General features: G+C 42.0%; 1 protein-coding gene across 2 annotated transcripts in view; it reads left to right on the top strand.

Moving 5' to 3' along the window:
• RALB (RAS like proto-oncogene B) overlaps positions 1-18,005 on the top strand; it is a 51,798-nt gene that overhangs the window by 21,212 nt on the left and 12,581 nt on the right. The window contains exon 1 of one of the 2 annotated variants that reach the window (XM_063341061.1): positions 2,096-2,248. The exons of the other annotated variant lie outside the window; for it this stretch is intronic. The gene's annotated coding sequence lies outside the window, so the exon portion shown is untranslated. Of the gene's footprint in view, positions 1-2,095; positions 2,249-18,005 lie in introns of those variants that run through there. 2 annotated transcript variants of the gene reach the window in all.

Here is an 18,005-nt window from a genome sequence, read left to right as displayed (position 1 = left end):
AATTTTTTTTTTTTTAGGACTACATACAAATACACAAAATCTATCTCAAAACCAATTCATGCATAATCCTAGAAATACCAGGATTTGGGTAATTTAACTGTTAGCTATAAAACAACATTCTTTCACACTTGGCAATATTTCTTTCTCTGCTTATTCCTTGTCTGCATGGATGGCATCAAAAAGTAAATAGGTCTCAGTCTGCCAGCTTCTAATGCAGGATGAATATTGATGCAGTTCTTAATCTGATACAATCTATAATCCAGAGGGGAAGAATTACTGGAATCGGGACCTTTCCCAATAAACAAACCCAAAAAACGAAAGTAACTTTTCCACTTAAGGGGTTAACTAAAATCTAGTGTTTTGCAGTTGTTGAATTGGGAGGAGAAACTGATGATGATGCAAGGATGACATCAATCCTGTTTACTTACAAACAACGTAGAAAACTTGTTTTCCTTCAAGATGTGAGAAATTCAGAAGATGCTTCCTTTGCATCCAGTCCTGAAGTACTCAGCTGTTTCTCAAAGCCCCACACCTACTTTTTTTCTGCTTCTGTAACATCTTTTTTACAATTCCTGCCATTTTTGCCAACCCTGAAATTACAGATTATAGGGAATCTCTTTCCAATTCCTCCTCCTCCATTTTATTTTGGTTTGGCAATAGTCCATTGTTTCACCTATCACTTTTTTACAGTTGGATTGCTTTTTTTTTTTCATTTATTTTAAGTGACAGGCCTTTTTTATGCTGTCCAGTTTCAAAATACAATTTCACCCAGCCATCAATGGATAGAGGTAGAAGGTAACTCTTTCCCTTTCTCTTCTGTACAAGGCTACAAAGAGGCCTGATGTGGAAGCAGTAGTTAACACTACTTAACCTATTACTCCTGTCCCCGAGGATCCGAACCACCAGAGATCAGTGGTAATAATGACTTCCATCATTTCCCAAAATCATAGAATCATAGAATTGTCCAGGTTGGAAGGGACCTTTCAGATCATTGAGTCCAACCATCAACCTAACACTGACAAAAACCATCACTAAACCACGTCCCTCAGCACCACGTCTACCCATCTTTTAAATACCTCCAGGGATGGCGATTCCACCACTTCCCTGGGCAGCCTGTTCCAATGCTTGATAACTCTTTCGGTGTAGAAATTTTCCCTGATATCCAATCTAAACCTCCCCTGGCACAGCTTGAGTGTTATCATGCATAGTCCTCTTTTTCTAGGAGGTAGAATTTTATCAAACATACTCTAACTTCAGTGTGTAGAATCGGTCAACACTTAAAGCTAGAAAAATTAAGCAAATTAATTAAAGCAGAGAGAAAAGGTGTGTTTTCCTTTGTAACTGTCAAGACATCTATGTCTGTGTGATTGGCAAGAATTGGACAGAGAGAATTTGGATTTGGGGACCAATAAAAGATTTGAAGAAAGAATTGTAGTAATTATAGCAATAGGCATTGTTTTTTTCCTGAGCAGTTAAAACTGCTCTGCACTGCACACATACATGACAGTATCACAATATAATGATTTAATAAAACGCTCAGCATCCTTGACGCTTATGAGGAAAAGCAGGGACATTTCCACCCCTTTGCCTTCTGATCTCAGAATTATTAACTTCTGCAGCTGTCAGTACAATTTGGACTACAATACAGGTATTAAGACAGAACCCTTCCCAACTTCTTTTGGGGCCAAAACAGGGGTTTATGGGCTCAGCCTCCCAGCCGGGGTCTCTGCCGGGCTCTGGCGGGGAACCACCGTTACAGCACCTCCCCACAGGCCCCTCTCCCTCGCAGGCAGAAGCAGCGCTAGGGTGGGCAGCGTTCCTGCTGCCCCTTTAGCAGGACTGGACTACCACCCAGCAGCTCGAACCCACCTCCGCCGACTCCCGCCGCGCTCAGGGACGCAACACCCACGGCGGGACAGAGCCCCCGCCGCCCCTCAGCGCCCCTTCCCGCCCCTCAGCGCCCCTTCCCGCCCCTCAGCGCCAACCGCCACCCCGGCCCCGCCTCCCGAGCCCATTGGCCGGCGGGGCGCCACGTGACGCGCGGGCGGAGGAGGCCGGTGGTGCCGGGGGCGGGCGGGCGCGCTCCCGCGGCGAGCCGGGCCCGGCGCCGAGGAGGGCGGAAGTGCGCGGCGGGGGCGCGCGGGCGGCGGCACCCCAATGAGAGCGCGGGGGGCGGCGGAGGCGGCGGTTAAAGCGGAGCCGGGCGCCGGGCGGGAGCCGCAGCGTAGAGACGGGTCTTAGCCTTCAGGTGAGAGCGAAGGGGTGGTGTGTATGTGGGGGGTGCGCGCCTCGGAGCGACCCCTTTCAGGGTTGTGGGGAGCTCGGGTGTCCTGGCCCAGCAGCTCCGTGAGGGGAGGCGGAAGGCGCCGCGGCCTGAGGGGGCCTGGGCCCGCCGGACGGGGGATATGGCCGAGCCCCCTCATTCCCCCCCTTTCTGTGGAGATGGAGGGGAGGTGTGACCCGGGGGCGCGGGGCGAGGAGAGCCCAGCGGCTTCTCCTCTTACCCCGGGCCGCGGCTCCTCGGCCGGCTTTGGGGGGGAAGCGGTGCCTCGCCAGTGTCCCTGGGCCCGCGTGGGAGACGGAACGGGAGGTGAGGCTCCGCCGTGCCGCAGCCCCTCGCCCCTGGGTCTGGGTACTTGGTGCTGGGGCTGAGGTGGAGTCACAGGCATTGGGCGGTTGCTGTGACTTGTATCTACAAGTGGGGCTTGGGGGAGGGGAAGGGCGAGGAGAAGCTGGCCTTGAATGTTAGTTTCACTGGCAAATTCCTTCTGTGCAGGCTTCTCTCTCTGCCTTCCCTTAGCTGCACTGGGATAAGTGATAACATTTCATCCGTGTGAGATAAATGAAGGGTTTGAAATGCTATTGGTCTCAGCTGTTTCTGAGGGATCTTGTTTTATCTAGCCAGGTTCTTGCTGTGCTTCTGTTTATTCTCCCTGCAGTCCTACCAGTGCAGATCTTGGAGGAGGAGAAAGGTGGTGCCTGAATGTGACCTTACCTGGAGAAGGGCAGGGAGAGCGGGTGTGAGATAAAGCAGCCCAGTCATGCTTCCTGAACAGCTGGTGGAGGCCTAACTCATTTTGCTGGAGTCTGTTGAATCAGTTCTGATCCTAGAACAGGAGACTTAGTCTTGACTACCCCTGGATGTTTTTGTGGGGAAAGGGAGAAGGGAGACTGTACCTACACTAGGACCAGCCTTGCCTTTTTCAAAGCTTAAGTCTGCAGTCTGGGTATCTTTCTGCTTGTTGAATTGTCCAAATGTTACTTCTCTAGTTATGAGATCCTTGTTTCTCTTGTGAGGGGGAGGGAAGTGTCTGTCTGTTCAAGGGCATCCTCAGAGCCATGTTTTTCAGGAAAAGCTGTCTGTCTTTAGAGGCCTTAAACTCTACACATGCACCCCACAGCCCCCCAACTGAAGTTATCAAAGTTGAGAGAAGGAACTAACAACTGGAACCAGACTTGTGGTTCTTGCAAGTGATTTGCTTAAAGGCTGAAAATTTAATAGCAACAGCTCAATCTTATTTGGCAGTAGCATGTTTACAGCTTATTCACTTATAGCAGACTGGCTAAAAGTTTTACCTACTGCTTTAAGAATTTCTGGCCCCTGTATACTGAACTTGAACTTTTGCTTATGATCAGATGATATCAGTTTACCATGGTAAAAGTTCTTGCATTGACTTCCTGTATTAAATATTTTATTTAAGGAATAGAGAAGCTTTCTGACTACTCCAGTAAATAATTTTCCTATATTAGATTTCTCATAGTAAATTGTTCATTGCACACCTCTTTTGGAGTGGGCCAACTTGATTCTATTTTGCGTGCCTGGAGAAAAGTGAAGCTGACCTATTTTCACTGGTGTTATGTATATGCTGCAGAAGAATGTCTAGCTTAAAGATGTAGCTGGAATGCTTTACAAAAACTCTTAACTGAAAGCTTAATTTGACCAGACAATACCCTTTCTCGGTCACCCTTTAAAACTCTCAAATTTGTCTCTAATTGTCAGTGCAGTGGTACTGGATATCTGGATAGAAGAGCAGTTGAGACACTTTTATCAAATCAAGGCAGTAATGACGGGACACTGCCTAGACAACTCGGATGTGTACACTGGAATTCTGAATGGTATATAAATTCTGCAATCTTGTGCCTCTTTTTCAGGCTTTAATTCAAGCAACTTAACTCGTTAAGCAACATTATTTGTCCAAATGCTGGATAAAATGGCTTGCTTCTCTAGGAAGCGTTGGAATCCAGGCTTTACAAGCAACAGAACTGTCCTGGGAGCACAGCGGAAGTGGCCAAGTGATGTAGCAGAATAAGCCCTAACACAGTGATTTGGGAATCTGGTTCATAGTTTGTTCTTGTCCTGTTGCTGTGTAAACTCTGTTCACTTTCCATGCAGTGGATACTTGCTCTTTAAATTCAACTTCAGAATTTCTTATTAACTAGATTTGAACTCCATGTGACTGCCTACTGATTGAGTGAATTGCATTCTATTACACAATTAATTCATCTGAATTAACAGCCTCTCTTAGCGGAGGTACTGAAGGAGCCTGTTTCTGATGACAGCTGTGGAGGCAGTAAGCACTCAAGGGAATGCAAGTACATAGTGGTATCAAGGCAGTGCCTAAGGTCAGTAGGTGTCTTGTGCCTGGAGTAAACAATTCAGGATGGGAGTAGTGGTCTCCAGGGGCTTGACTAAAGGGCAGTAGCTGGGGAGGCCACAAAAGCAGATTAATGTGGGTCTCGTGCTTGCTGCTTTTCACACCCTGTGTGCCTGACTTCAAGTAACTCTTGTGTGATTGACTCATGAAAGGTGCTGGTCCTATTTATCAGCCAGGTTAGGTAGCAACTGTGTTCTCAGACTCTTTCTGTCTTGACTTGGAAGTAGCCTCCTGCTGACAAAAATCTTCAGTTCTTTAGGTTTTCTCTCTTCATCCACCCACCACCCCCATGTCTCTGGAAATTATTCTGCACCACCACCAAGCAGTGGTGATAAGGCTTCATTGCTTGTTACCTGCTACTGTGTGAATGGGCAAAGTCAGCAAACAGTCTTGGCTGTTTTGCTCTCCTAGTGGTAATAACAAATTTTGTGGGCTTTTGTTCTATGATACAGTTGATACCTGTCTCTTGATAAGAGGCTATGGAGCAGATATTTAAAAAGTACTTATTAATAGCTGCCAAAGAGCAGTCATTTTTTTGATAGCTCCTTTTAGCCCATTAAACGGGACTAAGCAACTTTTATCCATCTCTGCCCCAGAAATATCAAGTTGTCTTGTCACTTAAGCAAGATAAGTCTACATAACTCATGCTTTGTCTCTTCATGTTCTTCCAAATACTGCTTTAATAATAATATTAGAGGATCTGTTTTGTCTCATGTGCTTGAGATGTGCAAATGTGTTTTTCAAGACCTGTCAAAATGAGAGTCACATATGAGAATGTTATTTAGGCTGCTGTGTAACTAGCTACTCAAATCTTTATGGTGACAAAGTACCTGCTTAGAGCCATTGCTTTCAATTGTTTTATATGGGACCTTGAGCCCATAGCCGCCTTAATGCTTGCCAAGGTGGTTGAGAAAGGAGCAAATAATAGTTGATTACAGGAATATGAGACTTAATGGAAATGCAGTCCTGACTAGGAATCTTTGCAGGATCACAAGTCAGAGACTGAAAAATCAGTGCTGGGATTATAAGCATTTGTTAAAGCCTTAATCCTGTCAACTGTTACTTTGTGAATTAGTGTTGCTGTCAGTTGATGTGATTAGTATTAAATATTTCAGGCCACTAAAAGTGCAATGAAACTGGAGTTTTTAATATGCTGCTCTTAAATTTGGAATGTGGCAGAACTAATCTGAAGTCAAAGTGTGTAACCAGAAAGCTGAGAACATGCGGAGATGTGCAGATGCTGTGATTTCTTTAGTTTCTAGCTCTTTCTGTATGTATCTTTACCTGTAGTGAAAAAGATCATTCTTCAGAAGAGTGCTGGAGACCTAGACTTTGCCCGAACTTTGGGCATGTTTTTGTTGATGTAGATGGCCATGTTAAAGAATGTTTCCAATTTAGATTTAATATTGATGACAGTTTTTTTGCAAGCTAGTGGTTTAAATCACAGGTTTTAAAAAAAAAAAAACAAACCCTATTTTACAGATTATTAAAGTACTGCATTACAGGTTTGTACCGAAAACATGACAAAGCACTTTAAAAGTTTAATTGTAGGAGCTACCCAAATTCTGGGCTCCATATTGCAGAATGCTAACTAAAGTGTGTTTGGTTTTTTTTTTGAAGGAGTTGGTTTATAAGGTTAGTGCTACCCTGCTCAGCAGGGCACTGTCTTGGGCACCACTCTAAAGCAGACATTTAACAAGTGCAGTGTTTTCTTTAGATCAAGCTGCATGCCAATTGCCTTAGCTTTCTAGAAAAGAGCTGGTTTTGCTAATCGGGGAAGCTGTTCCATGAAAGAATGAACTAACTCTGAAGTATGTAGTGATCTCTGATACAGCCTTTCCATTAAACCACTGCTGCAGAAAGAAACTCCTCCCCATGATGGTACTCTTATGCTATTTAGTGTTCTTGGCTTACTGTGAGATCCCATTTTGGGTAGGTAAGGAATTCTCATTAGTGTAGTCACCAAGAAGTCTCATGGACTGACTTTTATGGCAGCCTTCTGCGTTTATCTACCATATCATAAAATAGACTATCCAAGCAATTTAAGGAAATGGTCTTGCAAAAGACAAGAATGTGTGCTTGAAACTGGTGCTATGTCTCATTCTACTTTCTCACTTTCAAAACACATTTTAGGAAGCAATCTAATTTTTTAAAGAATTCTGCAATCTCATTGAGAACTTATTTTTAAGTTTGTTTTAAGGCAAACTAAAATCAAAATAGGCTTTATGGGTTGAATCCGTTCTGAAGGAAACTAATTCAAAAGAATCTTAGACATAAGTAGGCTGGCGGTGATACTGTATGTACAGTAAAGTAAAGATGTATGTACCTCTTTATCTTAATTTCATTTGTAAAACAGGGATCAAGCAATGATCTTGTCCGATTCCCTTCCTTAAGTATTTACAACTGTCTTCTAATAGTAGCTATCATCTGATGAGCATGCCTCCTGTTATACTTTCGTAAATAAATATTAGTTAAGGTTTCTAAGTAAGTGTTAGTCATGAAGGACTTGCTGTAAGTTTTCTAGCTCAGTTGTACTACTTGTGCAAGCTGTCAAATATGCCTTCCACTTCTAAAGACTCCCCACAAAGAAGACTTGTAGCAATTGTATTGCTGGGGCACAGTCTAGAATTGTAGAGTTGCCGAGGCTGGAATACATTTCTGGAGACTGTCATGTCCAGCCCATCTGCTGACTGCACTAATCCTGACCCATAAACTGGCTCATAATCCATTCCTAGATAATTTCATGCATTCCTGCTTTTCTTATGGTAAGGGCAACTCGCCTACCTTGCCTTCCTGGCCTGTCTGTCCTAAAGAGCCTGCAGCCATCCACTGTAGCCCTCTAAACATGAGAGCTATCCCAGCTCACCTCACTGATCCCAGTGAGATTATGGTCCCTGCAGCTACATGCAGACCCCCAATGTCTCCTGTTTGTTCCCCGTGCTGCACACGTTAGTGTACAGAAGGACCCTGTTGTGCTGACTTCCCAGGAAAGTCATGAGAGCTATGAGATGAGCTGGCTGTGTATCAGAATAGTAGTGTTTTTATTCTGGTAATGTGCTCTGTGGAGAGAGGAAAAGTCTCAAAAGAGCACACAAGGATAAATACGTAGTTTATATTCTGCATTGGTTCTGTATTTTCATGTGACCTGTCACTTGTTAGGTCATAAAGGGAAGTGTCCCAAACTAAATGTGTCCTCGTCTCTCTGAAGTCAAGTGATTCAGAGTTAGCAGTCTGCCACCCCAACAAGCATGTTGTATTGTGCCACTCTTCCTTCTACAGCACTCTGGAGGCTCTATGGCTGGAGAACACATGTGTGGCTGTAAATGCTTTTATGGTGGTAGGCAGAGCATTCTCTGTGAGGGAGACCAAGGATAATGTTTCTCCCATAAGGGAAACTCTACAGCTTTTTAGTTTTATTAACTTTACCCTTATCGTAGGAATACTGAAATTGCATGTGACCCTTGTACTGATATAATAATCCAGTTTCCGTTTAAGAATAGAAATACTGCTTTTGGCATTGAGGTGAAGTATGTGAATACAGTAGACTGGAAAACTACATGCCTCTGTTATTTAAAACATTTGTTCTTAGTTCAGGAGAAAGGTAGCTTTTTGTAAATGCTGAATACCTTGGTAAGGTATTCACTCTTTCTGGTTGGGGAAATGAGTGAAGAAATCTGTTTAAAGGCAACTTAACACAGCAGCTGAGTTACGGATAACTAGTAATTATCTGAAGTAATAAATGTCACTATTGTTGCTTTGTGTCATGCAAATGCATTGATCGAAAGATGGGGAAAAAGTTCACTGCTTGGCACTTGTGTGGTGTGCCTGATTGAGGGAGCTTAGTGACTCACAAAATATATCTGTGAACCCTTCAGTTAAGTACTTAAAATAGTGGAAGTACTTTTAGAGGCTGCAGGGAGATGATACTCCGGTGCTGCATGGGAGGTGGAACTCCATGGTTAAGAGTAAGCTCAGAGCAGGGGTTTGTTACTTGCCTACCTCCATCAAGTGCGAGCCCAACAGTGGCTTACACTTTCCCAAATGGAGGTAGGAACATAAGACACTAACTGTACTTTAGGAGCAAGGAGTGTAATTGTGTGGACAGATACAGTTGCTTCTGCTGATAGTACCCAAGCCAAACTAAATAGTGTTTGGGCTTCTAATTTATTCCGGGCATCCAGTTCACTGGTGAAATGGATGGCAGCATGATCTAGTGAGATCCATCTTCTGGGGGAGCGATGAAGAAGTAAATCCTGCAACTCTGTAGCATGCTTATGGCTGAACTGGTATTTGTTGGCATTTGCTAGATCAATGCTAGTGGCAGCTTCCTTGTGGATCAGTCATACAGCTGCAGGTTATCCACAGAAGTACGAACTGAAACAGTGTTGTAACCTTGTACTGATGTAGGATTTGAGTCTTAAGTTATTTTAAACTCTAGTGTGCCACTTAAAACATTGCATAAGCTGAGATATTTGACTTGCCTGTTATATTTATTATACTCTCAAAGCTGATTAAAAATTGCATATAGATTAACCATCTGAAGCATGTCATTATCTCTTAGCAGTGTTTTGGTGGACTTGGTGTATACTATGTATCAAAGATGAGCATGTTCCTGCATGGATAAGATTTCAAAGGAAATATGGGTGAAATATGCTTTGCAAGTCAATGGGATTGAGGCTATTGTACAACTGTTGCATGAGTGTCGCTTTTTTCTGGTGTGAGCCTAATTGACTAGCGTGAGAAATGATGTCATAATTCACTCAAAGTAATTAGGCAACTAGACAGTTGCCACCACAGTGTCAAACTCTTAGCATAGTAATACTGATTGATGGTATTAACTCAGTCTTTTTGCTTGTTAACAGACTTCTATCAGGTTTCCTAGCAAGCTCTTGCCAGGGTAAGAGCAGTGTGCTGGATCTTCTATAGTCTGTTTGCAGTGTGTCTTCTGGGGCTTAATACTAGACCGAGAGGCTTCCTGAAAGTACTTGGAGAAGTCTGGCTGGGTATCTCCCTACAGAAGAAGCATTTTTAGCTGTAATGGCATTAGTGTCTTATGACTTCTGCTTCAGGTAACATTATCTTGTTCAAATAAAGAGTATATTCTGCTTGGTACCATGTACAATCTGCTAGTTGCTCGGCACTGAGTAATATGGAAAATGGGATGGTAGTTTCTTTTTAAAACTGTCTAGCTATGATGCTTCTGTGTACCATCTGTCAAACAGTGAGGCAGTTTTAATAACTGCATTGCCATTGACCTGTAACTAGCTTTATCTAAATGCTAAACCTTTTGTGCAGGAGTTCAGGGGGACTGTGATGGACTGGGACCTTCCCTGAGAGACTTTACCTCTTGTGAGCCTGATGCACCAACTGTCTTTTCTGGTGTAGAGAAGTGAAGCCTCTAGTTAGGGAAGGGAAGCAGCATGTTTTGTGCTTATCTAGTTCATCACTGTTGACATGGGACAGGTACCTGTGTGACAGGATGCTACAATAACATGGCAAAGCTGGTGGGTTGCACCCAATGAAGCAAGCAGGATGCAAGGCTACTATTAGAATCTAAAATGACAGGTGTAAGATTAAAACTGCAATTCTGCCATGCTGTTAATATCAAAGGTGCATACCAGCTGTAGAAAACAATGTCAAAAGCCTTCAAAGACTAGAACAGGTAAGACTCCTACGAAACATGGCCCCGTTGCTGCACACCTTCTGTGGACTTAAAAGGACACACTCACTTGGTTCATAGTGCAAAAAGTGAATGGAGTAACCCAGCTCTAAAAGGCAGAGTATTCTATAAACAGTGTTTTAAGTTGTTTTATAAAGTTTCTCAAGGGTGGTAACCTCTTAATCCTCAAAGATGCCTGTTGCGTGAGTTCCTTACTGCTCTAAAAGGGAGAGTGTTCTCATTGTCAATGTTGTGGGGACCAAACTGCTTTGGTGCTTACCAGGAGGATTGATTCTAGAGTTCTCTGCCTTGTTTCTGTTCTCTCTTCCTTGTGTGTTTGCCAGCGTCACTGGAGCTGATGCTGCATCCAGGACAGAAATTCAAGCTTCCAAATAGCGATGAAGGCACAGAGGCACAGTATCATGTTAGGTATCTGACTTGGTGGAGTCATGAGTTGCATTTTCTGACATTATAGCAGCATTAATACAAACTGGGCGATGTCACAGCTGACTTGTTAACACAGACTTTTATGGTACTCTCCCTGGAAAGTTGATGCATGCTGGAGTATTGGCAGTTTTCCCACCATTACATTGTCTCTGTTTTTTCTGATCCACATTAGGTTCTATAAGGAATTCTGAAGGGGAAACTGCCAGTTTATCTCCTTCCTCCATGAGGAAGGCTGGGTAGAGATGACTCACCTAATGACTGTAGGGGTACAGCAATCTGTAGACTATTTTCATGCATCATATCCTAGGGGAGTTCACCTTGTGAATAATATGGTTCAGTAGATAAAGAGGAACAGCACTGGAGTCAACCATTAGCTTCTGTTCTTGCAAGTATTTACAATGTTTTGTATGCATTCAGTATATGTGAATTAAGTATAAACATACTTGGACTAGTGTCATCTGTCCACTTACAACCACTTGCATAGGTGACTAGCTGACTGCAGTTGTACAAAAGCACTACTGAACAACCAAGTAGTTGCATTTCTACTTACGGGGCTCAATTTTGAGATAAGGTGTGTGTTTTCTCGAAACAGGAATCGGCTTGGTATCATAGCATAGTCTTACTTGGTAGTAAATTGGAAAGGCTTTTGTGTAACTGTCCTCTTATTCTGATAGTCTCTTTAATGCTGCTTTCCGTGATTCCTCCCTTTGTTGGTTGAATAGTATTTGTATTTATAAAGACTCAGGGGCAAAACAGGCACTGCTTTATTGGTCTGGGAACTGGAGATGCCTCTGTGCCTGTGACAAAAATAGAATAATTGTAATAAAATGAGCATTTTATACAGATCTGTGTAAAGTTGCCTCAAGACCAAAATGAAGCAGCAGAAATAAGGCTTGCATTCTACTGGTCTGTATTCAAGCTCTAATTAAGATGATTTGCAAGGCTTTATGGACTGCATGTGGCTGCAGTATTGCAGAACAGTACTGTGTTGGGATGCCTGCATGCAGTGATAACATCTTGATACAGTTGTTACCTGGCTGTTATTAACCTGTTGTCACGACCGTTGCAACCATTATTTAGTCAAACAGAGATATATGTAATTTTTCTTGTTGTTGAGTGCTGCAGTGCCTTAAAAGTACTATTTAGGGGGAGTCCTTTTTCTTCTTCACTTAGCTACTGATCAGAAACAAGTTACTCAGCTATTTTTTGTCCACTCTAAAGGAATTCTAAAAAAAACTGCCCAGATACTTAAGTCCTTAGGAGCTGGGATATGTATGCATTTGCCTGTGTTTCAGTTTAGCATAAGATCTGACTTTAGGTTAAAGGGTTGCTTTAAACTGATACTCTTCTGGTGCTCAGACTGACCAGACTGAGTCCTTTGACTAAATCTTTGAAGGTTGCATTCAAATATGCAGCCTTGGATACGATCTAGTTCCAGTTTTCCTTGGATATCATGATTATTCTGAGCAAGGTTATTCACCTTGAAATTGCAGCTAACACGTACTATATTGTCTGTTATTTATAATGAATAATCTAGAGTGCTCTTCTACTGAATGATGTGAGAGGGCATATATTTAAGAACTCTGTCGAGCGAGTAAATGCCTTCTGCTGTTGGATTTGCTTTCTAAGCTATAATGATGTGTGTCTCTGAAAACTCATAAGCAAAGTTGGGCTGTGCTTGGCAAGGATGGTAGAAGGCAATGTGCTGAGTATATACAGGTATTTCATAGCTAAATAGGTCACTATTCTAGTGACCCAAATCATGAAGATGGCCTTAAAAGGTGGGGTTCTCCAAGTCTAGCTATAGTCTGTTGCAAAGAACAGTGTGCTGGACTCTGTAAGTTGCTAGGGTAATGATCGGATAAAGTAGCGATACATCTGGGATTCTCCCGTTCTTCATGATTTTATGCTCTATAACTGTGTGTGTCAGACAGACACTGTAAGTCTTTGTATAGTAAGTCCACTCTTCTAGAGATCACTTGATCTTATTAAACAATTTTAATCTAAGAGGAGAGCTGAAGATGATTCAGCATGCAAATGTGTGGAAAAGTAAGATATGGTATGAAGACTTAGGATCACTAGTAGGAATTCTTAATCTTAACTGGCTGTTATAATTCCTGAACGAAAACTGTTCCTTAACCTGTGCTTATCCTTTCCCCAGCCTTGTAGGAGATGGGGAATAGTCATAGTCTGGCTTTAGGTTCTGATTTAATCCTAAATTGCTGCAACATCATGAATTTACTTGTCTCGGGCTTACTTCTTGTGTCTGTTAAGTAGCAGTGTATGTATAGCTGCTGTTAGAGTGGCCTTGTCAGCAAATGTCGTTGAATGTAGATAAACTTCTATTTGGGTGGGATTAGTAATTCTCATTGATTGAAACTAGTGTAATATAAGATTATAATTTCCAGTGTATCAAGTAAATAATGTATTCATTCTGCAGTTTTTCCTGTAACACTTAGAGGTCTGGCTGTTACCACTTCCAACAAGGATCCAGTCTATAAAGAGCATACCCTTCAGGCCTACAGTGTTGGGTAGTTCCTTGCCCTACTAATTCTCCCTACTTCCTGATGTTATACAGTATTAAGTTTTCCAAATGCATTTCTAGTTTCCTGTCCAGTGGCCTTAACTGTGCAACTAATAGATAGTCTACTAATAGATCAGAGAGAGAAAATGCCTGATTACCAAAAGCAAACTTCGGACTTGGGTTTCACTCTAGTGCTCAGCCTGGACACTGCAGAAACGTGTCTGCTGCACCAGCACATGTGGCTAAGGAGCATAGTGTGAAGAGGGTCAGGAAACTTTACTGTTTCTGCAGCAATATAAGTAACCTTTTGGCTGATACAGTTCTACCTTCTTTGGCCTTAGTCCTAGAGGCTGTTTTTCTTCTCTTGCATCAGCACTGGCATTGAGGCATGTGACCCTGCTGAAGTGACTGGCAGACCCAGTCAGCTCCACTGAATGGTTCTCCTACAGGAGGAGGTGGGCTTGAAAAGCTGGGGCAAGGGAGAGAGGATGATGATGGCAGCATTGCATGGTAGAAATGGGGGCTGTGAAACTGTTGTCCCAACCTGCTCTGCAAGACAACTCAAGCTGAATGAATTCCCTGATCTGATTAAGCGTGGCCCAGAAAAACTTACAGCCACAACTGAGAAGGTAGAAACGCCCAGCTGTATATGGGGAAGGATACAGGCATATCCCAAGTGGGAATTTCTGCCAAACACATCATAATATCTGTTTAGCTTGAAAACCAATAACTGGAGACATGCCAAGAGGTAAGACATTAGCATGGCAAAAGAAGATAGAGTAGCATTTTTATTTTTAGCCTGCATATCCTATAATTTTCAGTAGCATTAAATATGCCACTTAATCTCAAATGAACTTTTTTATAGTTGAATTACCAGTTGGAGCATTTACAGTCCATTGAAAGCTAATGGAATTTCAGTACTTAAATATTTTCTGGATAACCTCAGAACAGCTGAGGAGCTCTTACAGTTCATAGCTCAGTGAGATTGTTAATTAGTTTTGTGATCCAGGGAATTTCTGTGAGCGCATTCTTGCAGGCATATCACAGAACCAAACACCTCAAAGCCTCCAATTCATATTCTGATAAATGAAGATCACTAAAATATTCTTGCAAAACCTTGTCCTTTCTGTGCTTGCTTTTGATGACATCATATTTAGGCCTTTAATAGGCTGAATACACAGATTTTCCTTTAAAAGTAGGTATCTGAAGGGTTTAACAAAGCTCCTCTGTCAAGCTATTGGACTAAGGGTTTCTAGAATCCCATTTTAAAATCCAAAGAATGGCTGCTTTCAGTGGCAGGATAGCAATGAAAAGAAATGTCCAAAGATATCAGCTGCACAGTGAGAGAACAAGGGCTCATCTCAGCAATTTTGAACTTAGAGCTTTATTTCAGTTTTAAATCTCAAAGTGAACTGGAAGAACTAGAAGCATTTCCAATTTAAGCCTTTGGAGGGGTCTATACTTTTTTATTGCAGTAATGGAATTTTTACTGGAAAACAGGTAGACTTAGTGAAGTTTCTCATGTTTCTTTTTTCTTCTACGTGTTTGTGTGGCTGTAGCAAAATGGGTTCCTTTCTTCTGAAGTGACAAGTGCTTTTTCCTTTAAGTGACTCAACAACTGTGGAGTCTTAATGCAGGTGAAGTAAAACGGGATGTAAAAGTCCAATCTGGTTTGAAATACATGTAGTTATTCAGTAATAGTCTCTGAATCTTGGCATTATGTAAGCCAGTCCTGTTTGTTAACAGTCTTCTGAACTGTTTAACTTTAGGCTGAGGGTGGAGAAATAGCAACCTGATGCTTAAGTTTGGAGTTTCTGAAGCTGTTTATAAACAAATGCCTTGAAGTGCTCAGTTTTTGGGGGGCTAGCCTAGAATGACACAACATTGTGCAAGTTTCCCTACAGCAGGAGGCCTTAGTTAACCCTGAGAAGTTATAATCTAAACAGGTGAGGCAAAGGAAGGCTGAAGTAGTTGGTAAGTTTAGGGCGAGATTTCTTATATTGAGGGTGGCATGGTTTGATTTGTCCCATGGCCAAGTAAACATCTTCAGAAGTCTAAATCAAAACAGCTTTTTAGTAACCACTATGGTTTGATTTGTAGATCTCGCTGTGCTTCATGTGGCCAGCCTGTCTGTTGATGTAACCTTCATTTCTTGGTCTGAAGAGAATCTTTCATTAGCACCACAAAGCTCCTATTGTGCATGTGGCTTTGTGTAACCTATTATAAAAAAAATCCAGAGTTATCAAGTCAATCCTTATCTTTTAAAACAGATGAAGGAGGTAATTACTTCTAATTTTTTTAAAGATGAAAGACTGTCTGAAAAATGCTTTGACCTGGGCTCTGTTTTAGCAATTTATTTCAAAGAAGGATGGACTATAACCAGAAGAACCCCCCCAAAAAAATCTTTCATAATTTTTTTTTACAGCTTATGATGCCACACAAAGTGTGATGTGGTGTCATTAAATCTGAGGGTAAAATGACAGATTGAAATTAAATATATTAACTGACTGTCATTGACTGTATTGCTTCTTTTCCTGTCAGAGGAAGGTTAGTCTTGTTTGGGCACAGTTTACTTCCCAGCAGAGCAATGTGTGAGAGGAGAGAATACTTATCACAGAATTAGGTGGCTTGTCTGGTCACTCATTCAGTACAGGCTCTTCAGCAGATGTATTAAGACTCTCGGCCTTAAATTTACATTCTCTTAAACTGAAGGGAATTGAATAGTGTTTTAAAAACAACTGCAGTTATTACAGGTTCTTCTAGACACAGTTACTTTTTTGAGAGGTGGCTGGATTTCCCAAGCCTACGTTTTCTGTAAGGTACAGATGAGTTAATGTCAGTGCCTTGATTGCCTCAAGGATGCTTAATCTACAGAATGGGAGGAAAATTCATCCTTGTCTACTCTGATGACTGAGGAGTGAGTTTCCACTTGTGTTAATTAATTTTTTTTTAACCTCAAGGAACTGTTAGATGTGAGCTTTGAACCATGGTGTGTAAACTGTTTCTTGGGCTGCAGAGGTGGACATGCAAGTAAACAAACAGTTGGCTCCAATGATGTCTCTTGTTGTTTTATTAGAGTATTCCTATTAAAATCTTGCTGTGCCCCTTTCTGAACCAGTGATGTGCTATCAGCCTATTGTCTTGTAAACACTGGCACTTCTGCACTGATAGTGCCTGTATCAATCCTGTGCCACACTGTTTCAGCCTTGCCTTGTTCTGTGCTGCCTGGCTGTTCTGGGGTGGGAGGGGGCCATGCTCCCTCTGTTGCCACTGAAGAAGAGATGCCTTGTGTGAAGCTTCTGGGACTTCACTGAGGGCGTACAACGTAGGGGTTGTGTTGTCAGCAGACTCCTGCATTCAGAGGGTTCATGTAGTGTTGATACTCTAAAAGATTCAAGTGGCACTTGTAACAGCTCTGCAGGGAAAGTCAAGTACCTTGGCCATTAAGAGCTGGGCTAGCTTTAGATGCAATAAAACTGTACATTTGTATGTTATTGGATGGGATTTGTTTAATATTATACTCTGATTACAAGTCAGGTAGTACTGTGTATGAAGGCTGACCTTGTAGTTTCTACTGGCCAGTGTTGAGGTGGGATGGAGAAGGAAGAATTTAAATATTCTCTCCACTTACCTGTATGATGAACTTGTACTGAATCAAATTGGTCAGTATTTTACCTATAAGGCAGCTATTCCTTTAATATGACCAGGTAAAGGTGTGGTATCCCTATTGGCAGGAGGGAGAATGTTGCTGTTTTCTCTTGGCTGTTAGTAAATAATCGTTTTATTGTAGTTGCATAGCACAGTGGACTTGCAGCAGCACTAAGTTTGTGTTGCCTGAAAAATGTTTAACTTGAAAGCTTTATGTTAGGTAATACAGCAGCTACAAAAACCTTAGGATGCATGTTAATGGAATAATCAAAGATTAAATCCAGCCTGAAAAGAACAAAAGCACTGAAAAGCTGCTAAGGGTCTCTTGGCTTCTTTAGAAAGCAGCTTGTCTACTAGTTTAAAAAGCCAGACTACTCTTTATCTAGGACAAAATAAATTTCTCTACAACTTATTAAGAGCAAGCTATGTTATTACTGGAACATGTAAAGTCCCCAAACCATGTAATCACGTAGTCAGTCCGTAGCTCTTACACCTTGGGTGTCTATGTCCAAGCAAACTGAATTCTAGTTTATCATCTGTAGAGCATGTGGACCATAAGCAAAGAAAGCCTTTCAGCAACAGCTTCTGGAGTTCAGATGCTACCTGTTGTGTCTTCTCCCAGTTTTTCCACACTCCCCTGGCAGGGAGCTCTATTCTCTTCCCCTCTTGCCTATCTGGTGACTAAGAACTAAAAATCAGGCTTGCAATCGTTTTCTGGTTTGGAATATCTGGGGAGATGGCTGAATTAACTGTTTCCCAACACAAATGTGTGTTTGTGCTCCACAGGGAGAATCTGAGAAGTACAAGTTGTCACATCCCATTTCTGTACTAATGAGTGTCCTGGATGAGGGAGCTGATGTATAACATAATATAGAAGATTACCAGTGTTTATCCCAGAATGAACACTTAAAGATGATTAATTTGCATTACTGTACCAAATGTGTGTAGCAAACAGGTGTGAGTAAAATACTCTGCATAGCAAAATACTATTGCTCATATGTTTGAAAACACTGTCCTGAGGGCACTTCTTGATTGTTGGCATGTTTGTTCTTGTATTCAGTAGTCAATGAGA

This window comes from Chroicocephalus ridibundus, chromosome 7 (assembly GCF_963924245.1).
Source record: "Chroicocephalus ridibundus chromosome 7, bChrRid1.1, whole genome shotgun sequence".
NCBI classification, from domain to species: Eukaryota; Metazoa; Chordata; class Aves; order Charadriiformes; family Laridae; genus Chroicocephalus; species Chroicocephalus ridibundus.
The sequence above is the reverse complement of the archived record's forward strand: the minus strand, read 5'-3'. Positions and strand labels throughout refer to the sequence as shown.